At 38.2% G+C, this 24,469-nt stretch overlaps 1 protein-coding gene across 1 annotated transcript in view; it reads left to right on the top strand.

Moving 5' to 3' along the window:
- The first annotated feature begins 9,204 nt into the window (after positions 1 to 9,204).
- The window catches only part of LOC107713170 (gamma-aminobutyric acid receptor subunit alpha-3-like), a 175,334-nt gene continuing 160,069 nt past the window's right edge, over positions 9,205 to 24,469 (top strand). The window contains exon 1 of the mRNA XM_016518602.1: positions 9,205 to 9,332. The gene's annotated coding sequence lies outside the window, so the exon portion shown is untranslated. The remainder of the gene's footprint in view (positions 9,333 to 24,469) is intronic.

Below are 24,469 nucleotides of genomic sequence, written 5' to 3'. Positions count from 1 at the left end.
ACTGTAAGCAACTTTACCATAAAGAAAACGGAGTGTCTATTTATACTAAGTGCAAATAGCCCGCCTTGTTGGCAGAGGCTATTTACACTAACTCCGCCCACCAACGTGTGATTGGGCTAGTCAACACTACAAAAGATTAATATCTAACAATGGCCCCAGTGGCGTAGGTGGGATAAGTGTGTGATGTGGTCTTTTTGACGCGATCGACCCGAGTTCGAATCCGCCATTTTGCCGAACTTTTTTTTCCTCCCTTTTCAAATCTCATATCATTTCGGAAAGGTAATTGTTTTTAAAAAAAATGAAGGAAATAATCGAAAAGTTGAAAATAAAGTATCGGGTAAGGTTAGGCTAGGTGCAGGTGTAGGGAGGGATTTTTTGTCCCAATAAGGTGGCATCCATTTAAAAATTAAAATTATAATTTACATTGAATACTGTCACGGGTGCACACACACGAGGGACGAGGAGACGCTGGAGAATACTTTACACAAGACTTTATTCGTAGGAAGGAACCAAGGGAGACGAACTCAGGAACACGTATACAGGAAGACCTTCAACATCGGACAGAGAACTAGGGACTGGGAACACTTTATATACACACACACAGGAGGAGGGGATGACGAGACACACCTGGGAGCCATGACACATCAAGGGAAACACCTGGGAAGAAATCAACTTAATTAATCAGGGGAGGAACAGGAAACAAACCAAATAAGGGCATGGGAAGGCACATGGGGAGCAGGACACACACGAAACATGGAACAGAGTCTGACAAATACGCTATTATAGAATACTGTTTTATAATGTACTATAATACTGAGGTGCAGATAATTGCCATTATTTGCAATAAGTAGTATAAATAGCAGAAAATATTGTTATTTTAACATAAATAGAACAGATGTTTGCACTTAGTGTAAATAGCACATCGCTAAGAAAACACTGCTATTTTCACTTAGTGCAAATAGCCGCTACCTAAAGAAAATATTGTAAAACTCATGTAAATAATATGAATGACAATTTCCTGTGAAAATGTATATTAAACAAGACAATACTATTTATTTTCACTGTAAAATATTGATATATTTTATATTGAAATATTGAATTGAAATTAAATGTGTTTATGCATAATTTAAATGATTATTTTCTTTCTATCTTACATTTTTATGTTTATTTATTTCATGTTTACTGAATTTTTTATTGATGTTTTGTCTTTTAGTGAGTCATACTCTGTACTGTATGTTATTATTGTTGCTGGAAAGGAGGTTTGTTAACTGTAATGAAATTTAAGCCAGCATTTGACCACTGACTTTACCACCTGTGTTATAATTATTATGATCAATATATTTTAACAAGCCGAGAAGATCTTTTTATATTAACAGCATATGATTGTAAATAGATAGATTAAGGGTATTAATATATATACTGAAATGCCATTGTGTAATTCCTGAAGAGTTGTCACTGTATGTTATTTGTACTTACAAAACAGCTTTTTTTTTTGTATTCAAAAAATGTTGTCACTGTATTTTATTTGTATTTACAAAACTGTATTTACAGTTAAATTTTAAAAGAAATTTAAAAAGACACCACAATGTGCATACAATCTGTCTACATCTCTGTATGCAGTGCAATCACATTATTATGGATGTGGCACATTGGGCTCTTCTGAAAAAGTTTCAATCAAAGGTCTAGAAAGAAAGATGATAAGATCCATAGACACTACCCTGTGCTATATAACATCTGGGAAATCAAACAGTTTCACAGTCTTACAGCTTTTTCTTGATCAATAGAAACAATCCCCCCTTTAAGACCAAACAGCTTAGAGATTTCTAAGTCAATATTATCAGAAATCAACCTGTCATGGAGGCCGAAGGTCTAGTCAGCATGAACGTCCCAGGTTACGTATGTAACCATGGTTCCCTGCGGGTCGGAGAATGCTCCTGTGTGCCCACGCTCTGAATCACATGTGAAATCAGTCCAACGGAATGGCGAGACGTCATGGGCGGGGTGACGTAGACACCAGAGAGCTTAAAAGCGGATCCGAAACAAGCATTCTGATAAGCTGAAGCAAGTCGCTCACAGGGATGCAGGAAGTATGGCAACGAGACGCAGCATCTCGTTCCCTCGGGGAACCTGGTTACATACGTAACCTTGGATGTTTCCCTTTGGGAATTCACGCTGCATCGGAGAGTTCCGCTTTGGGAACGAGAATGCCCACGCCCCCATACTGACAAATGCTTGTCTAGTGTGAAATCATGGCGAGCACAGCTAAGACAAGATGCACCTGAGAGTCTGGAGTGGTACCATACTTCTCATGGCCTCACAGAATGAAAGAAACATGTACCAAGGGGTTTTTCCCCCAATGACTGACCACCCAAAGGGACATGATAAGCAGCTATGACACTCAAAAGGTGGAGGGGTCAAACCTGCGGAGAATCGTTTTTGCAGGAACTCCAAAATATAATTTTTTTTTCGGGAATCCCACAGGATGGGAAACAAAATCACTATTAATCACGTGATTGGGACAGGACAGGACAGGAAAGTCAGCGGGAGTGGGCGGGACCGGGAATCGTAAAAACACTATGATACCCAACTTTATACACAAATATACCTTTTATATAAATAAACTATACACTGTATATTTTAATTTTGAACTCAATTCAAGTTGCCCTGTCTCTTTATGCTCTCCTCCTGTTTGCTTTGGTGTGGCTGGTTAAGTGAATGACGTACGCAGCCCGTGACGGACAGATCGTTAACGGCTGGTCTATGTGCTAATATAGTACATCGGGCAGGACATCCAAACGCCCACCTATCATTCATCGACCTCAAATATGGATTTTCATCTGAAAGATGTATGTAGTAACAACTTTACATGGCCGCTCAATCAAATGTTAACTTAGAGAAATGTGCTCTATTGAAGTGTCTGTGCGGAGTGTGGAGCTGAACAGTAGCGCGCTCACTGCGGGACAGATGGAGGCGCCGGTGCGCTCACTTGCTCTTAAAATACTCCGTAATTTTTGGTTATACAGATAAATGTAATTCATCTTTCGAATCTGTAAAGACTCTACGTTTATTTGTGTGCACTCAGAATAACAACGAAACGTTGTGCTTCTGTAAAATAATTGAAGCAAACAGGATGCACTTTCTGCCGTCTCGGTCATGTGAACTTGAGGGAGAAACTTTGAAACTCCATATATGATAAATATATTTATAGAGAGTGAAATGTCTACTTTCAAATTAAAAATATTCAAATAGAAAACGTGTGTGTTAGCATGGATGATTTACATGAAATTTAATGTGTGTGCAATGCACACTGTGCATTGTTTAAGCTGGCTTTCAGTTCAATAAAATAACAAAAAAACTACATTTTTATTCAACTAAAGTGGGCATGCTGTGATCTGTACTGTATTTTTTACTGTAACTGACAGATTCCGGCCAAAAAAAACACAACACGGGAGTGGGAGGGAATGGGAGTCATTCTTCTGGGATTGGGACGGGACGGGACGGGATTTTCCCCCAGTTTTTTCGTGGGATTGGGAGGGGATGGGATTTTTTTGTGGGAGTGGGACGGGAGAGGTTTGAACATCCACTCCCGTGTCACCCTCTACTCCAGAACTGAACCAACCGTGCAGTTAAGTGGGACCTAAGCCTCGGCTACGTCTGTACCATGGCATCCAGCCCAACTGGGGCTGGATGTGTGAGGGAGAACCACAGGGGACATTGTGAGGTCTCTCGAGATGCAAATAAGTCCACCTGGGCTCGCCCGAACTTCTTCCAAATCTGCTCCACCACCTCGGTGTGGAGATCCATTCCACGGGCCTCAGCCCCTGCCTTGACAGGATGTCTGCCTGTTGATATAAGAGACCACCGCTATGTTGTCTGTACTTTTTCGAACCAGCACATGATGGCCTTTCAGGTCTGGGAGAAAGTGTTTCAGAGCCTGAAACACGGCCAACATCTCCAGACAATTCATATGCCACGTGAGATGGTGACCTCCCCATAGACCCTGGGCGGAGCAGCCACTCATGACTGCTCCTCAGCCCATGAGGGAGGCATCCATCGTTAGCTTATGCGACAACAAGGAGATAAGTGGTTCTCTGTAGTGGAGAAAGCACACTTTCCCTGGTGCTTAGCCTTAACCCCAGCTCTTTCATATGGGCGAGGTTGGCATCTCAATGCCGAACCGCCATATGCTCCGAAGAGCTAATATCAACCAATTGTCGATGTAGTTGAGTATACAGATGCCCTGGAATCGCAGAGGAGCCAGAGCAGCATCCACACACTTGGTGAAAGTTCGGGGTGAGAGTGCCAAACCAAACGGAAGAACCCGATATTGGTACACTTTGCCCCCGAAAGCAAACCTCAGGAACTTCCTGTGTTGAGGAAGGATAGATATGTGGAAGTATGTGTCTTTCAGATCTATCATCACAAACCAGTCCTCAGACCTGATTTGAGACACGACCTGTTTGATCGTGAGCATTTTGAACTTGAGTTGCATGACTGAGCCTCTTTCTACAGTGTTCAGGACCCAATGAGACACATTTGGCAGAAGCTTCCACACTGCCAGATGATCTACTAAGGGAACCAGTCTCTCGAGACTGGCCTCTGGTGTATTTAGAGCGGCTAGCTCGGTGCCCTGAAGTGGAGGACCGGCAGGAGACGGCCGATCTAGCTGCTCTAAAGACCTCCTTGGAGGTAGCGAGCCTCTCAGGACCGCTACGTTTCCGGGCGGATGCTGAGAGATGTGCTTGCTGGAGACCGCTGTGCCCTGAAGCACCGGGGGTGGCTGGGTTGACAGACTGATCTCCTGATGGCACTGAGGAGAGAAGGGCACCATATGATGAGGTGTACACCGCTCTTCCCCAGAGGGGCCCGCCCTCAGAAGTCCTGGGCCAGAGGCGTCAGGACCTTTAAGTTGAAGACTATTTATCGAGAATGATGGTCCACAGATCCGCCTTCTGCTTAGAAGCCTTCGCACTGCAGCTGTGAACTACCTGCTCTTCTCAATGTTCAAATTTAAACAAGCGACTGTAAAAGCATGCTTACAAATAGCAGTATGACCAGACAGCACCTGCCCGGAATCATACTCCAAAATCCAAAGTTCTGACATGAAACTCTAGATGGTGCAGTTCAATAGATCTAACTCAATCTGACATGATGACATAATGACATCACATGGCACAGCTGATTGGTTCTCTCCTGTATCGGTAGCCAATGAGCTCGATGCTCAACATTGGCTAGTGCTTGTGGTAACAGTTGCTGCGCACTTCAGAAGCCCTCCACCTTCCCTAGCTCCACCTGTATAGATCTGCTATGGGGTGATAATGTATGCTATGGGGTTTATTCATATCTGTTATAAGTGTAGCAGCAGAATTGTTTACATGCTCACACATGTTGTGGATGTATTGGCAGTAGCAAGTCTCGGTACTTGCTCTGCCGCAGCAGCAGTGTAACAGATCTATTCCGCCAATACCAACACATTTACATTGTCATGTACATTACCATGCCAATCCCTCTGATAGTTGTCATGACAGAACTGTGAATATATCTCTTTTTTGGCCATTTTTATGCACAAGAGAGAGAGAGATCAGAAAAACCAACAAGACTAATGAAAAACAAAAACATTAAAATGATTAAAACAATAAAAGGGAAGTAAAAGTAAAAAAAAAAATACAATCCCCGAAGTCATCAAGTACAGCCTCCAAGAAAACTAATATCTGTACTCAAAGAAATGGAGCATATACAGTAATGAACACAAGGTGTACATGTTCATATACAGTGTTGCTCTGATTTTTAACAGGCGGCATCTAATGACCTCTACAAACTCAACAGACAGAGGAGTGAAATTTTTGGAAAAAGTATTCCCACTCCAAACTGTTACTAGTTTATTGACTCAGAAAAAAATTAAAAACTTCACCATCCCATTCTCTCTTCCAGTCGACTTTATCAGCAGTACTATGTGTAAGGGAGCACAATCTGCAAAATAAAGCCCTTTTTCCTTTGTCTCTACAGCCATTTAAATTCAGGCTGCCTATTCTTAACTCACTCTTAAAACAAAAGAAAAAAGGAAACAAAAGAAAAACAAAAGAAAAACAAAATGGGGGGAAAAAGTACTAAACATATTCACGATCTTTTATAGCTTTCAAAGCAAGTTTTTTTTTTCAATGATAAATCTCCTGATCAGTGAAAACTTTCTCCCCTGCGCTTTCAGAACTTCAGAACTGAATGTTCTTGATTGAATCAATGAAGAGTTGTTACACACACTCTCAGTTTTCCTCTCCCCTCTTCATTCCTGACTCCTCTGGTACTCTTAAGAAACTTCTTAATACTCAACATGGAGTGGCCACTTTTTTTGAACGTAAAGAATCCTCATCAGAGTTCACCCCAACATCACAATCAAAGGTCTGAGAACATTTGGGTTCATCAACCAATCATACGCAAGTATTCAACAGCCTGTATTATAATAAAGTATAATATTACATCCATTATAACTGTAGAGAGAAATAAATAAATGATCACTAATAATATTTTAAACATCTTAGCTGAGGTAAGGTGTGCTACAATTTTTTTTTGGCTAATCTCATTCTTTCTGCGCAGACTTTTTTTTTTTTACAAGACAACATAGTATGAGCTCTAACGTGAATGCAATGGAAGTAATAATTATTTTCTTATGGTTCCTTATGGATCTTTCCTTATCAGCTGTTGTGCCTTAGCAGTGTGTGGGCAAGGCATCTGATTAGTTACTTCATTTTCTATGCGGACTGCAAACCTAATTATATTGGTGATTTAGGGAGAGTTGAAGCCTGTGGAAATAGTACTAATTCTGCTCATCTGAATAAGCTCACTCACAGTAGTCAACGACATCCATGTTTGAGCCTAAAAGCAAAATATGTTGATTTCGTTGGGGTTATTCAGACTTCTGCAACTGCTGAATGCTACTTCAGAAATACATGACTGGACCAAGTGCACCTTGTGGGGATGTGTGCCAAAGCAGAGGTTCTTCAACATCAGGAGCATTTGAGTACAGTATTTAAATGCGATATCCCTGTCAGCCAGCTTTCAGGAGATGGGCGGATTCTAAATGTCATTTATATATATATATATATATAAAGACTTCCACACACAAAAATGCTTCCATATCACAATCCGCTATCATTCATTTTAGCTGAAAAAACACTGTGTTATGCTGCTTGATGTTGCAAACTGGCATTTGTTATCATATTATTTTAATCATAAACACATTGGTTTTTACTGTTTGCTGCACTTTATTTTTGGTCATTTACCTACAGCGTCTAATGTATGTTATTTATATGAAGTAAAATACTGTAGCCCACTTCTGGACTGAAAAATAAAAGGGATACCGTTTATTGTGAAGTCACAGCACACAATTGCAATTTAATTTTAAAACACTTTAGAACTAAACAAAAAGAACAGCAACTAGTAGCCAGCAATATACTATAAATTTAGTTGGTATCTGACAGGTAAATATTAGACAGCAGTGCCCTGAACATTCACTTTAAGTGCCCAGGCAGAGGTGATGCTCAATTTTGGTTGAAATTCCCCTGATATTTAGGCCTCACTGTAATGTTTTTCACTGTAATGTTTTATTGGCTTTGGCAAGAAAATATACTTGTTTTGGCTGATAACTTCAGTATAACATATGGTCTAAATCAAATTCTACAAATGATTATCTGACTCTGACTGATGTACAGTAAATTACATTGTCTGCTTGAGAAAACATTATGCCAAAACTGACAACTCTTTTTTTTTTTTTTAGATTCCGTGTGGTGATGCATATGTTAAATATTCGCATTAAGCACCAAAGTGAATATATGAGGAACAAAATCACAATATGTCTTCATGGCTTTAAACAGGTGCAGTTTCACTGAGGGAGGGAGAGTGAGTCATTCTGCAAATGACATACAAGCTTGAGCTTTTTGACTGCACAGGAAATAAATAAATAAATACATAAATTAATGTAACTCTCGCCAACTAATTACTGCTATATAAAAAAAAAGACCATACTAGCGAGATGAGGAGGACCATGCTCCATGATCCAACCCATTCCTAAACAAGATTTTAGGTTTAAAACAGTAGCACAGCTTTGTTCAAATACATTGTCTGGATCAGTAATCTGTGTACAATATATAAATAGCGAATAACTAAAAGCTGTTGCGCTTGTTTAAAGAACTTATGAAATCATCATTATTTATTAATTTATTGTGGCTTTAGTTTGCCTCCCTCAGCTTTGAGGCCAACCCTATGGTAGAGTACTGTTTCACATACAGTACGTTTCACATACTGATTTTCCTCTAGCAGATATTTGTGTAAAATGTATATCTTTGACTTCCAGTAAACAAAACAAAAGTATTGCTGACTCATCTTGCATTCAGGGGCAAACATTTTTGTCCATAAAAAATCTTATAAATAAAAGCACCATAAAGGTGCATTTTCAGACTTTTGAAATATACTGATGATGCGACATAAAGCTTTTGTTTTACTGAGGTAAAAGTCAACGTATAACTATGAGTAGTGTGTTTTATAGTGGTCTATTTTACTAATGGAAAATGTGAAGGAAAGTTGTTTACTCTTGTAGTAACGCCTAACCTTGAATGAAAACTCACTACATTTTAGGATTCTTCAAGATTATTTTCATACAAAATTCCAATGTGCTACTGTCATCATATTCGGAACCTAAATATTCTTAAATACTGTAATATACCATAAAGGTAGTGAGCAACATCGCCTACAATTTGTAGGCTACTTTTTTTTTTTTTTCTTCTGAAGTGAAATATAACTCATTAATCAATGACAAGACTTGCTTCCACTTTGGACTTGTGGCACTTGTGTGTGTTTTGAACAAGGAATTGTGAATGGAAAAGAGCTGCCTAAAAGATTCTTCAAAATAATCTGGGGTTTCAGGGTTTGGAACAACACCAGGTCTTGTAAAATAATAACATAATGTTGGCTAAACTATTACTTTAATTGGTGATTCTCTGCCAAAGGGTCACCGTAGCCTTCATTTAAGCACTTGGAAACGATCCGCGGCGATGTATTCAAACCCTCCTCCGAGCGGGAAATTTGTCGCCATCCAGCACCCATCTGCGAGTGAGGGAAGGAGGGGGCGGGAAGGTTCGTTTGAGGAGGGCAGGCTTTCCAACGTTACTAGCGCTCCCCCACTATCCTCATTTCAGCATCTGAGGCAAATACTTCAAAATTCACCCATTGGACATGAAATAATTCACTGGAAAATAAGTGGAAAGACAGAGGGGGAAATCAGCTGCCAGAGCTCAGAAAGTGTCTGAAGTCCGTCGGAAGAAAACAAGGATTCATCTCTGGTGAGGTACATTTCATGTTATAATGACTGAATGATGCGTAAAATGCGTGTCATATAGATATAAAGACAAGGAAACGCTGTTAAAGACATGTCTTCGTAAAATCCCACAGTGTTTTATTCACGAGTAAGTGTGTTTTTCAGAGGAACACGACATTTGTTTTAAGGTTTAACAGGTCTCTTCTCGCCACAGCAGACTACAGATACACTGAGGTGAACCTGACCAGGAGCGAGAGCTTATCACGGGCAAGACTGACGACTGTTACTTTGAGATGATATTACTTAAAATATTGCTTTCCCCCATTTATTAAGATCAATTTTAGTCACGCTGTCGATCGGTAGCTAATTTATTCACACGGTTGACATACTGATGATGCGACATAAAGCTTTTGTTTTACTGAGGTAAAAGTCAACGTGTAACTATGAGTTGTGCGTTTTATAGTCGTCTATTTTATTAATGGAAAATGTGATAGAAAATTGATTACTCTTGTAGTAGCGTATAACCTTGAATGAAAACTTACTACATTTTAGGATTCTTCAAGATTATTTCCATACAAAATTCCAATGTATTATCTGAGAAGGAATGTGCTACTGTCGTCGTATTCAGAACTTAAATATTCTTAAATATTATAATATTCAAACGAATAAATTCAGTGTTCAAAATAAATAAATAATAAAAGAAAATACAGCTAAACCTTGCAAATTCGATCGATCGGATCCCAGTATGTCGGAGATAACACTTGGATTGCGCGTGCGTTTTCTGTAGTTTGTTCCGTCTGCTGGTTTTCATATTGTGACAAATCATTTCAGTCAATAGATAGCCTATTATGGTCTTCATGGAGTTACTTTATTTATGAGCTCAACAGTAACGCGCTTATGCAACCGGTTTCCAATGCAAGTGAGCTTGCTTTCAAATGGGTGGAAGACGTCTGACTGTTTATTAAAAGAGAGCGAGAGCGAGAGAGAGAGAAAAGGGGGGTTTAGTGCGCAAACAAGCGCCTTGGGTATGTATGAATACACTTTTATCATGTAGCTACTGGAGGTTTTGCATTTACACGGTGCTTATAAAAATTATTGCAGCTTGCATCAAAACTGTTAAAGGAATATTTACCCCAAAATAAAAATTCTGTCATTATTTAATCATCATGATGTCGCTTCCAAATAGCCATCCACCCATCTAACCCTATAGGACAAGAGGTTTGGAAAATGGATGGATGTTGTGGCATTTTTTTTTTTCTTTTTCTTTTCTTTTCTGATGTCCATGCTAATGTCATAAGTTTTTGTGAGGAACAGAATGGAAATGTTAAATTCTTCCTCATTGTTGCATCAAAACTGTTAAAGGAATATTTACCCCAAAATAAAAATTCTGTCATTATTTAATCATCATGATGTCGCTTCCAAATAGCCATCCACCCATCTAACCCTATAGGACAAGAGGTTTGGAAAATGGATGGATGTTGTGGCATTTTTTTTTTTCTTTTTCTTTTCTTTTCTGATGTCCATGCTAATGTCATAAGTTTTTGTGAGGAACAGAATGGAAATTTTAAATTCTTCCTCATTGCAGTTTTTTTTTTTTTTTTTTTTTAATCTCATTCACACTTGCAAGTCAAGTAAGTTTCATTGTGAATGATCATTAGACATGTTAAAACCAATGATGTTTACTATCAGCCCTGCAATGGATGTGTTTTAAGATGCCATGTTTGACGAAAGTGAGATTTATTTATTTATCTATGGGTCTTTTGGCTTTTGATAGGAAAGTGTAAAATTGACAGAGATTGGAAAAATTCGAGCTCAGGTCCACATACATTTTCATTCCATGACATTTCAGTGCATGTGCATGTGCATTACATGAGAGTTTGCTGGGGAGGGGTTGGAGATGTTCATTGAAAAAACTATTCACATTTCATTTTTTTTTCTTCACAAAATTGTAGGACTTGGAATATAGACTGCAGAGTACTTCAGTGGTAATTAAAGGTAATTTTTAGAGCTCAAAAGGCCTTGTTCCCATTCACATGGATTACAGCTGCATGATTTTATTCTTTCTTTCACGACATCTGCATTTTACAGAAGAAAGAAAACAATGTGGGTTTGGAACTAGAAGGTAACCTCATGATACACATTGACAAAACATAAGGCGTGATTCAATGCATTTTTATGGAGAATCATAACATAATTTGACAACAACAGGATGTTCAAGAAAGAGAGTGACATTAAGCTAGACCTACACATTTTAATAGGAGAAAGACCTGGCCACATAAATGTGTCTCTGCAAAACGAATATAAATTCAGTAGAGTTCACATCACTGAAAGCAACAGATGTCCTGCATTTTATTTATTGTCAGCTAATTTCAAGATCAAAGGCTGCAATAAGAAAGAAAGTGACAACAGCACTGGTGACAGAATTTAGTGTTCACCACTTATAACAAAACTGACTGTGTGTTGAGCTCCAGTATGTGATGCAGAACGTTGAGTTTCATTTGCGACAGTTTGCACATCTGCTTGCCGAGGAGAGATGCTCATCTCCAGCAGGCCTTACCTGTGGCTTTCTGGCTTATTGCAGCAGCACTGTGGTAGTTGAGTTGACTATGCCTTTATTTAATTTAATTTAAATAAACTATGTCTTTAGAAAAACAGAAAATAGGTTTAAACCTTTTTATATAAATAGTTTATGCTAAAGGTTGAACAGTAGAAGAAATTAACTCATATAGCATTGCTTTTGGTGTATATCCCAACCCTTGAGAGGCAAGGCGTACAGATGTGAAATGGCCTGGAACAGATTGAAAACCACATTAAAGATGTGAAGACCATAGCCCAGATATCTTGGCAAGGCCATGGTAATGAGGGCAGTAGTAGATAAGAAACATGGCAGGTTAAGTGCTGAAAGCTGAAGGTCTGTGAGCTCCAGAAGACTCCTCCCTCAAGGGAGCCATTTTCAGCTAGCCTGTGAGCTCGGCTCAGGCCAGAGTTACAATTATAGCTCCAAATGCAGTGCTCAAAGCAAGAAAATAAACCCACTTTCAACACTTCTGCAAAACTGAGAGAAGTGGGCATCAGTTTGTGTCTGCTCTCTCTCTCTCCCTCTCTCCCTCTCTCTCTCTCTCTCTCTCTCTCTCTCCCTCTTACTCTCTCTAGCTTTAGTTCCACTAACTTCAAGGAAAGATTAATGCTTTACATTAGCATCTCACTTTAAAGGGATGGTGCCAAAGTGATTAAAGTTACTGCGAGGAATTATTAGTTTGTGCTGTTGTTTGTCACAACCATCCATTATTCCTAACTTTTAAAACTGGCTTCTGTCCCCAAGATATCAAAGCTGCTTGTCCTTTTTCAGGCAACTGACATTTGCATATTAAAATTGAATTAATTTTTATATATTTATTTATTCATAAGGTTGGAGGGAGGCAATGTTATTCTAGAATGTTATACCCTCTTCGACTCTCTGACATTTGACCACCTGTTTTAATCTAAATGAGCCATGACTCATCTACCGTGGAGTTGCAGGGTTTTGCTATTAACCTTGCCCTACCCTTTACACCTTGTTTTCAATATCACATAGGCAGAGCGAGGCATATAACAAGATGACTTCTTAACTGTGACTGTCTCTAAACAGACTTTTCACCGTTACTTCAACCTTTCAAGTGCTTGGAGCTCAGAGCCTCTTTTTTAGTGGGCGGCTATGCTGGAAAGAAGTGAAAAATCCAGATTTACACGTCAAACTGGGATGGCTGAAGAAAAGCACTGCCTTTTTTCTAACGCAGAAAAATGTGTCTGAGCTCTCAAAATCCTTAGTATTTGGTATTCCTAGATGACTCAGCAGTTTTTACACCTCTGAAGTAGGATTATTTGACAATCCCCACTGAAATTTGCATGTGGTCAGCATGCAGGAGGAAAACACAAAGGAGAACGTGCCAGCTAGACGGTCAAAGTTATGTGTTGTCTCATGTCAGACCTGGCCTGGTTGTATCTGACTAGAATACTAGCATGGGTCAGAATGGTCATATGATTTTTTTTTTTTGCAGATTTCCCCCAATACTGCTTCACTTTAGGAGAATGATACAATTTACCTGTAAAACTTGACAGTGCATTTGTTTGTTTAATATTATTACACATTTTCAGAAACACAAGACAAAAGACACAATGGTTTTGAAAACCAAGACAAATCCTAACCCAAACTATTAGCATACAGTAAAATAGATTGGTTTACTTTAGTGTGATTGTGCTATGGATGTCAGCTTGACCTTAAATCACTGTCCCTTCAGCCGCATAACCAGAAAGGAAAAGTAGAGCTGGGGTTAATCAATTCTGACAGGAGGTAAACTAGGTGAGCCTTTTTAATGGCAAGAAGACTCTACCGGGGTCAGTCAAGAGCTTGTCACTCACTAGTACAAGCAGTGAGTAGACAGAGATATGTGAAAGGAGAAATGAAAGTTAGCCTAAAGCACTCATGACTCACTGATTCAGCTCATGCTCCTAACGAGCTGTAGCCAATGAAAATCTTATTTGCATCTATTTAATGTATTTGTGAAATTCAGTAAGACCACTTAACATGCAAATATCTTATGTATGTGCAAGAAAATTCAGTGCAATTCACCTGTGAAGACTTTTTTATGATAAGAAGACAAATTTATTAGTTCAGCTAGTTTAGATTCTTTAATTTCCGAAAGAAATCAAATATGGTAATTTGCTCCCTGCCAGTACATAGGATTTACACTTCAGTGGCCAACACTTCTCATCTTCTAAAGGTAGCTGTCACACATTTTAGCATGCATATAATGTTCATTAAGTAGCTTCAAGGGTACTTGGACTTCATTTGATTCGTAGTCAAAACTGCTTCAAATAAATATCGATAAACTGTGTTTGATAAGGCCAGTTTGAAGGGAACATGCTTTTATTAAACAAGTCCTTTTTTTCTTTGTTCAATTTTTTATTGACAGCTGAACTTGGAATTTGAAGAGACAAAAGGGAAAACAGAAGACTTGCAAAGTCAAAGATAAGGACGGAATTAATTTTAGGTCGAAAAAATCCAGGTCACAGCCTCACATTCTCCCGATAGCTTAACTGCTTATCTTCTTCACAGACTTTTTGGTGGCTGCCTGCTCACAAGCATATAATGACCTGGACTCTTCCATAAAAATTCAACCTGTTAGCCATATTGGGCTTCAGGCACAGATTGGGACAATTACTCAAACCTTGGTCATTTCTCTACTTTTCAATCGTTTGGTCCTGTGGCTGCACTAGTCTCGTTAACTATGTGTTGACTGCATCACACTAATTTTCTCCTGCCTGCCAGAACCCAGTCAACTTTTTACTTTCCATTTCTTCCCTATTAATCATTTCGCCACTCATTATTTCATGTAGAGTCAGTTGGGATTGGTGGTGAGGCAGATAACGATAATGGTATTATGATTTCAGTTGGCATTAATCAGTATGATGGATAGAGTTTCAGATTGCATTAGCTATTGATCAAACCCGAGGCATCAAATGCGGTTGGTCAGCAGCAGGTTATCAAATTTAGGTATCTGGAAATGACATGATATCACTAAACTGTTGGCTAACAGATGTTGTTTACATAGTGTATGCACGTGAGGGCAGAGAGCTTGAAACCTGTCACATCTGTTGGGCCAAAGTGCTTTGGTGGGAGAGATAATGCACAGTGACGCACATGGCACTTGACTGATGGTATTGATAAGTCACGAGTCCCACCAGAGCACAGGCATCTTGCATTTTGTTTACCCTTTAGGTGACAGTCATCTGTGAGGCAGAACGTTAGAGCGGCTTTCTTCCTCAGTGGCGGTTACACCTGACAGATTCCACAAAATGTTCCTCCTCCAGGAGGATTTGCGAGAGGGAACACTCAAGTCTTGATAATCTAGGAGGAGACAGCCAAGCTCCAAATTGACTAGCAATGTGCAAATCTACATTCCATTCCAACTTCTCAAAATCAACTAGACCAGAGATACTGAAATTTTGTGTCAATTTTTTAGAAACTTTTAGATAATGAGGTGTAATAAAATGACTTCATGTTACTTAATCATTGTTTGGTTTTAAAATGTGCCTTAATTAATTCATTTAATTTTCAAGATTTTTCAGTAATATTATTTTAAACTTGTAAATCATATTTATTCACAATTACAGTTTTAAAACTCCAGTAGATTTACTTAAATATACGCACAACTGCACACCAGCAAAACATTATAACCATAAAGACTGTCCACATTCAGGTTCACACGGAATGTGTGTTCTGTGTTAAAGGTGTTAAGTGGCTGAATGCCAGTGGGCGTGGCCTATAGTGAGAAGAAGACTATTCATCAATGTCTTGCTCTGGAGGCAGTGCAGGGTTTCCCATACATTGATTTATTTGTGGCGGGCTGCCACAATATCAAAACTGACCGCCACAAATAGATTTTCCAAAAGGCTTTGACTTCGTTGAATAAACATGAGCACTGCACGTTTAAAAATAAAAAACCGGCTCGGGTGTTTTATATCACTGTATTTCAGAAGGAAAATGACTGTCTTCAGAAAATTTTCGATGTCATTTTCATTTCATTTTGCATGTAATGCCTGATAAAGCAGCGTTTGTGAGCGGAGCGCTGCTTTTTGTACAGCTGTTGCCGGAGAAACCTCTATCTCTCCCGCTCTAAAAGCGCCTCCTGCTGGCAGAAAATGAATTTGCATATTTATATGTGGGGGCGGGGGAGTGCCGCCACAAATAGAGTGTAAGGCTGTGGGAAACACTGCAGTGTTTATGCAAACGACTGCACCCGGATGACGTCACCTTGCCCCTCAGATCCAAAACGAGCCGTTTTTGGAGCTTGATTAAATAAATGCTTTTTTTATAATGAGGAGGTACAACGACCTCGTATATGCCAAAAGATCAAGGCAAATTTGATTTCTCATGTCATGACCCCTTTAAATCAGCAATATTTTGTTGTTGTACTTTTTCTTTTAACATGCCTTAACCATACATTCATTCATGTTTATTTTGTGCTGTAAATGATATTAAAGCAGAGGAGATTATCAGTTCACATGCGCTTCGCGCTGCCACTTCTCTTGAATTTAGGAGGTACAGCGATCTGTCACTCCACAGTGCTGAAATGGTATAAATTTTTTGAATGTTGAAAAAAATGGACAGAATTTGAAATCTGAGACATTGTTTCATTTTTTTTTTTTTGCGATTTATTGGATTTGAGGCACACTACAGTGTTCCGTTTATTAACTGAAAACAGGCCAGACTAATCGATTCTTGGGATTTAAGAATCAATAACATTTCGTAAAAGTGAGAATCGATTAAAATCGAGAAATTTATATTTTTACCCAGCCCTAATAACCGTGGTTTACCAAGCGAAAAATAGTAAAATGCTCTCAAATGCCCATCTGGTGCATGCGTTCATAGACTAACATCAGAGCTTTAGAGCCAAAGGAATGCAAGAAAGAATGTGCCCTGTAGGAATGGCCCCTCTCACATTATTATAATCGACAAGCCTGCAGTGTAGATCTTTTATTTCATTATAATGGTATTCATTATATGCATCATTATATGTTTAATTGCTATGCAGAGAAAGCAGCAAAATTCTAATTCTCCAAAAATCCAAACTGTAGCAGTGGATCACTGATGACCTTGTGACATGTATGAATTTGACCCCGAGGACTGTGATTATCCCTGGGCTAATTGATGGGTTGTCTGAAAAACTAGTTGCCCTTGATGAAGCCCTGTATGATAATGCTGGTTTAGGATCGTGCCCAAGAGATAAATGGAACACAAAAGAATAAAAACATACCGGAGTATCCAGTTGTTTTTAAAAACCCTCTTAGAGAGCACAGTCTTAACAAGCATATCACACTGTCAGCATACTAAAGCCCTTTCTAAGAAATTGCTGTAAAATGCATCCCCTTTAAAGCTCTGCTGCTAAAAATATTGCAAATGAAAAAAAAAAAAAGTAGGTTATGACCTAATTGACCTCTTTAAACTGTATGAATCTTTCAGCCGTCATACAGTTTAAGCCATCTTCGAAATGGATCATCAAGAATGCATTTCACTAGTTGTATGTTGCTTAATTAAAAAAGCATCATAAAATGATGCATTGCTGTTATCGCATCTGATCATTGGTTTGACAGAGAGATGTTCTTTGGCAGTGTGCCATGCATATATAAATAAGACAAGATGTACAGGTGTGACTGAAACATGTATTGGGAGTCTGTGGACTGGAGTTAATGAGTATATTTACCCAGTCATAGTGCCAAAAAAGGAGGGTCAACAGTTTGCACAAGAGACTTGGGCACAATTTTTCTGCAGAATATTGAGAATAAAATGCATTTTTTTTCTTATAAACGAATAGCTTACTTTACTGTGTCCTCCACATCTTCATTTATTCAAAGACAAACTGGTTGTTAAACCTTAGGTTCCACTTCAATTTCTGTGGACATGTCTCTTCTTTACCTCATTACCAACCTAGATGTTTCTGCAGCGTTACGTTCAAGCCATCACTTCATTCAGAGTTGTCACATGGATGGAAGGACTTTTCATTATCCATCTTATTGGAACCTCTTTTGTGTTCCATCAGCCTTGCCTGAGCACTGATATCTCTTGCCTTCGTTCCTTGGAGAGAGCTTTACTGGAGTGAGTGCATCATAAATGTGCTTTTTGACATTTGAGGGCGAGAAGCCTTAAAACCCCATTCGCCCTCAATCCGTCCGCCTGTCATCCCTTGCATACGACACACATGAAGCAGTGCTGATGCAGCAGGGTTGAAAGGTTGTTTCATGCAGACATGTTCAGACGTGTGCAAATTTATCTTGACACTATACAAGTTTGGGTTCGTTTTAAAATTAAAGCACTGCACTCTGGAGAACTTTGGCAATGTTGTTCTTTCCTCTTTACAGTGAAATTGCTTTTGCCCTTTTTGCCATCTCCATTTATTAAACTGTCTTTGTACCCTGGAAGAAAGATTTGTGTGTGCGTGTCAGTGTTTGTGTGAATGTGTTAGAAAGAGTGAAGAATCTTGACATTCTGTCAACCGGAACGGTTCAGTTGTAAGAACTGCAAGCAAACAAGTTGTGACATACTTGATGTTACAGTACTGCAGCGATATTGCAGAGTAATTTTGTATTATGGCAAGAAAGAGTTTGCTATGTTTCTTTTGCAGTTTTATGCAGTTTGTTCTGTATTCACGTCTGTATTCAAACTTTCTCAAGTTTCTTACAAATTGTAAATCAGGTTTGTTTAATCATGCTTGTTTAAACAACTAAATAGAACGCGAGAGTCATATATAGTCATATAGCTATTCATAGCTAACAAGTATAGTTGCCAACTTCTGGTCATAGAATGGTATTAAAAGCTTGGCCATTTATATCAGAGGTAGTTAAACAAACAAATCACCAGGTAATATCTATCCTTTTTTGTGAATAAAGTCAAGGCATGAAGTCATTTCACAGTCTGGAATTATCAATTTCCCCTGATCATTTTAAATGTTGCAATACCTTAATGGTGTGCCATAATTAATCAGTTTTAATGAGCTAATGTGCATGTGATTTTTTTTTCTTTTTTTTGGCTAATGGCTCCTTGCCAGTGCACTCCATGCTCTCAGGAAGCATTGCTTAAAACCTCGACATGATGTATGATGCAAAGGTTTTATAACATTTTGAGGTGTACCTAATGATACGCCAGAAGAGAGGATTATCAGTGTTGAGAGACATTAATGTTAAATGAGTGTTGTGCTTCATCATACTAGGTAAGACACTATTTCTGGTAGTGTTGTCAGAAGTACTGATAATTCAATTCCAAGTTGATACTTACATTTTAAAAATGCAATGATACTGACACTGAGTACCAGGTCGGCTAGGTTGCCTCTTGCTTTTAAATGCTCCTGTGCGTATTTGAGTTCTTTGTGAAAAACGTCAAAGGTTTCTATTTACAAAGTGTTTTTGAAGCGTTGAGCATTGTAGCCAATCACAAACATGCTTGATGAGCGTGTGAACGCAATGGCGAATCAGAGGCTTTTTCGTCAAATCCACTCAAAATGTCAGAGCTTGTTCACCATGAGCTCTGCATGCTCTGGAATCATTTCTCTATAACCAACAAAGTATAAACATAAATAAGATTCATTGTGCCGTATAGACAGTTTTTTTATTTATTATAATGGCAGTTTTCACTCAGTGAGCTTGTGCTGCAGGTGAAATGTGATATGATATTTCTGTATATAACTTGATTTTTTTTTTCATGCTGCTAAGTTTCAGGATTGATAACCATATATATATATATATATATAATATTTTTTTTATGCTACCTAGTATTGTGTGGGCTACCTAATAGTATGTATTATTCACTCAGTAGCATTGATAATTAACTAATTTTATTTGTTTAATATTTGTGTTTGGATAAAAAAAAAACAATACTTACAATAGTTTTTGCTATGGTACCAAAATTGGTACAGAGAACTGGGTAATTTTACTGGTACTGATAACGACTACTGAAATTTTGGTACCGTGACAGGGCGAAAGTAGACATTGTTTCATTGTTCATCCATTCATCCATTTATTCTCCAAATGGCTTGTCCTATGTAGATTCACGGGATGCTGGAGCCTATCCCAGCATTCATTGTTCATATTTCATGTAAAGATATAAAGACTGTGACAATGGTCTCTTGTTTGCTGCAAAAGGAGAGCTACACGTGTAAACACAATACAAATTTGGCTGTAAAAGCTGTGGCATGTAATCAGAGCATAGACAAACATTCTACAAGAAACTCAGCTGTTCATGTTGTTTCAGACTTGCATGAATGGACTTCTGGTGTGACCATCATTATTCCTAAACAATAGCAAAATGCACACAACAAGGACTCGATTTCCCAGTGTAATTCCCAGCTATCCTGATGAAGAGTGTGCTCAGAGTAAACAGCATTAACATCAGCCGGTAGCGGTGCTCATGTATAGAGATGGAGTGATGAAGTGTGAGCCATTCTGAACTAACGCACAGAAAACACAATTTATGATGAGATTCCTTCCCTCCCCTTCTTGTCTGCAGCGATCAGTAGAGATGCCTTGTTTATGTTCAGCTCCAGTAGGCACTTCTTATGTTTTTCAGTCTGGAGACCAAAAACAAACCACAATAAAGTGTTGTTTTCTCTAAATAACAAAAGATTGCAAACTGAACTTGAGGTGTGTTGGTTTCAGTGCAAGTTCATAGTTTTCTTTTTGTTGCCTTTTAGTCTATAATCTAATGGCATCCTAATATGACATAATACTGTATATCAAACATCCACAAAATTTGCATGCATTTTCAAGATACTACAATTGGTCCCCCTTGAGGAATATATTCTGATGGTGCCATGTCTAAGTTACACCTTTAAGTACAGCTAAAGAGGATGGTGACACTAAAGCTTAAAAAAGGACAATGAAAATAGTGTTACACTGTGTCCTAACTACACGCGATAAAAGGTATCTTTTCCATGTTAATCAGAGTTTTTGTCCTAACTAGCTGCGACGGCAACACGCAAAATTTATATTTTAGAAACGGTTTCTATTTCCGCGACGTCACAGCTGGAACAACAACATACAAACTAATGACAGTGATAATCTCAGTTACAGATTATGTGCTTTATTCAATGTTAAAAGTGTCTAATGTGAGTTTGACTATCATATTGCATAGCATTTATATCCATACTTAAAGCAACAACAGACAGTTTACCTCAGGTCTTGAAAATAAATTAAAGCAAAAATGTACATTAAAACTGTGACCTCACTGCGAACCAACGAGTGTATTCCATAACAAAGATTGTATCAGTCACTCAGTATGTACATTTAATAATGTTAAATTATAAACTTATCCATTTCGTTGCTTCAGAGAGAGCCCACCCACACGCGCTTCTGATTGGCTGTGATATTTGATTGATTCTGTCGCGTCTAGTGTGGACACCTAAATTGCTTGTCGCTGGAATCTTGTTGCGTCGCGTGTAGTTAGGACACATTGTTATGTTTCATGTGTAAGAAGGTTTGTTTCCCACAAATCTATTATAAAGCTTTGAGCTATTTTAGACCTAAAGCTACAGATTAATATGAATAATTATCTATCAATATAGCACACAAAATGTAAAAATTATTTTATGTTGCTTTCATGGTACTATATAGTCATTTTTGTAGCTTGACAGTATGGATCGCCAACCACATTTACAAGAGCATCTTCAACATTTAGCAAATCATCTTTTTTTTTCTCTCTCTGCACACAAGAAAGAAATCCATGTAATCTATTTGAAATGACATTAGAGAGAGTAAATAAACAAAATGTTCATTTTTGGGAGAGCCTTTATTTATTCTGTCGGGGCTGCAATAATTTGTGGTCTATATCCAGTTATCTCCATTCAACCCAGCATCATTTATTGACAGAGAGTAATCACTTGTCTCCCAATGAGGATTTGCTACCTAGACAACCACTACTAGATATGCAGGCACCCATGACGGCCTATTGATAATTCTCATTATTAGTACCTTCAGAGAGCTCTCATGTGCAACTGAAATTAGCTGTGTGCTTTCAGTGGACCACAGCCTGTACAACACCACTGGTTTATGTTGTGTGTGGGGATGACAAATGTGTGGTAACAGAACATATAACCAGATAAGAGTGCTTAGCGACAAGCACAGGTGGCAGTGGTGTAGTGTAGTATTTTATCTTCAGAACAGAGCAGTAATGCATTAGGACAGGTTTCACCCACTAGGCGCGCTGGCACTGCACTTGCAGCTGGTCTCAATTGTAATGACGAACGTTATCATCGTTATCATCTATGTGTGACCAGTCATAGCAGCATGCTCTAGTGATCCTAATTGCCACATACTTTCGCATAATTAGTGGTGCTTGCCAAGGCTGGCATCACTGTTAATATTGCTCATAGTAATGGTAATTAATTTTAATAAACCCCTTACATTAAATGTGAAACTTCAGCACTAAAGTTTAATACTGTAAAATTATATATCAAAGCACTTTCTAGAGTAGTTCTAATGCTTTTTTTAAATGATTGGATTTAGTGCGTGGCACATGATAAAATGGGTAAAAAAACTCTTGATTAAGATTTTGATGGAGTGCCTTAATCTTATTTAGAGGCCATGATAGGGACCAGTCCATCATTTTCAATGTACCAGCAAATTCCTTCCGTTGCAGGTAGTTCCGGCAATAGTTTGTTTTATGGGTATTGTAATGGACAATTCAACAAAAACGTCTCAGGTTACTTATGTAACCATGGTTCCCTGATGGATACTACTCCTCTAAGGCATTAAGTCTTGTTCAATGAGCAGTAGCTTTGCTAGTGTTATAAAATATATATAATATATATAATAAAGTAAAAACACCTGCCAATGGGTTATGAAAATTTGTATTATTCAAATTATTATTAATTATTATTGTTCAATAATAATAATAATCTCTTTTCTACACTGCCTTGTTTAAATCCAGATTAAAATGCAAAAATATGCAAACAAACATGTAAATGAAAACACGTAAATACTGTTTTGACTTCCTTTCTTCTCTTCTCTGTGATAAAGCAAGTAGACACGGAAATAAGTGCCACCTCCTGTCAGAGAATGCAGTTGCTTTTTTTTCAGCCTGTCTGCGTTTTTTTGTTGTTTTTTTTTCTATATCAATGTGAAAATCAGACCGAATTTTCATGCAGTGCTGTCAAGTTTAACTGGTCGCTAATATAAATAAATATATAAATAAGCTAATATATGTTCTAAAAATCTAAACAATTTGGATAATAAGGTATCTCCAATTATTCAGGTCTTATGCACGACACTGTTGTTACACTGGCACAGCGTCTTCAAAGCTCTCACAAAATGCCCAATTAAATCGACAAAACAATGCAGCACCATTTAGTCTAATACTTTTAATACCGTCTACTACTACTGCTAAACAAAAACAACTTGCCCCTTTTAGACTTGCACTCTATTCATTTACTAACTGCTTGTTTTCTTAAAAATAAAACTAATACTAGTTTCTCTATTCTTTTTGTATTCTATATATTTATTTTTTATTTATTATAAATGTATATATATATATATATATATATATATATATTTGTTATTATTACTTAAATGCTATTATTTTATTTCACTTACAGTAACAGTTCAATGCAGTACTATAACTGAGAAAGAAAAACATTTATTTCTTAACTGTGCATTTTTGTTTTGTGATTGTATCCGGATGCATAATTATGTGTATATAATTGCGCATTTCAGGAGATTTAAAACCGAACTGTGCTATAATGAACATTTTGATCAATTATTTACACAAGTTTAGCTTTCCTCCTTAGCCATACATTCAGAAAATCATACGAAAGATTGAGTATCTTGACAATATCTAGACTGTATTCAAACCTTACGTTTTCAGCCCCGAATGCTATCTATATAGCTGCTCTGTATGTGTCAGGCTCTTCAGAAGTAATGATTAATGGATCCCTTATTTCAGTAAAATGAAAAAAGAACCTCTAATCCCAATTGTTTACTGCACTGATTATTTTTTCCATTCTTGGAAAAGAACAAATTATGAAGAAAAAGAGAAATGTTGGAGAAAGAAAAAAAAACACACAAATATACACTCCCGTGTTTCTTGCAGCTCTAGACCTCAACTCTATTTCCTGGCCTCCTGGTCATGTGTATGGTGTTCTGACATATGATGTCTGATGTACTCCAAATGATTAATGGGCAGCAGCAGTGGTGGTTGATGTTCATTTATCAATCAGTATGCCAACAAAGCCTTCCCCTTCATTGGTACAACACTACATTCCCCCTCCTCCACTACTTCTGGCTGTCAATGTGTTTTTGCCAGAGGAGAGGCAGGTACTGCTTTGAAGTGCTTCATATTGCCTCAAGAACATAGGCAGTCCACCCTGGAACCCACTTCAGCTCCCAACATGCAAATTAGTTCTTAAGAGAACCGAGGTCGCCTGCAGACTCATTATTTGTTGTCAGCTGCCTGCACCTGTTTGGCCGGAGTGTGTGTGTGGCTCTTGTCTCATTGTTATCCGGTTATCAGTTCCTCTTCAGGAACTCGAGCTGCGTCGAAAACGCTAGGGGAACGCCTTCTGCGACCCACGCTCTGAATCACATGTGAAATCAGTCCAATAGCTGAACGGGACGTCACGGCGGATGACGTCATGACCA

The sequence above is a fragment of the Sinocyclocheilus rhinocerous genome, unplaced genomic scaffold, assembly GCF_001515625.1.
Source record: "Sinocyclocheilus rhinocerous isolate Xijiao unplaced genomic scaffold, SAMN03320098_v1.1 scaffold387, whole genome shotgun sequence".
In the NCBI taxonomy this organism is placed as follows: Eukaryota; Metazoa; Chordata; class Actinopteri; order Cypriniformes; family Cyprinidae; genus Sinocyclocheilus; species Sinocyclocheilus rhinocerous.
This window is presented reverse-complemented; position numbering and strand designations above follow the sequence as displayed.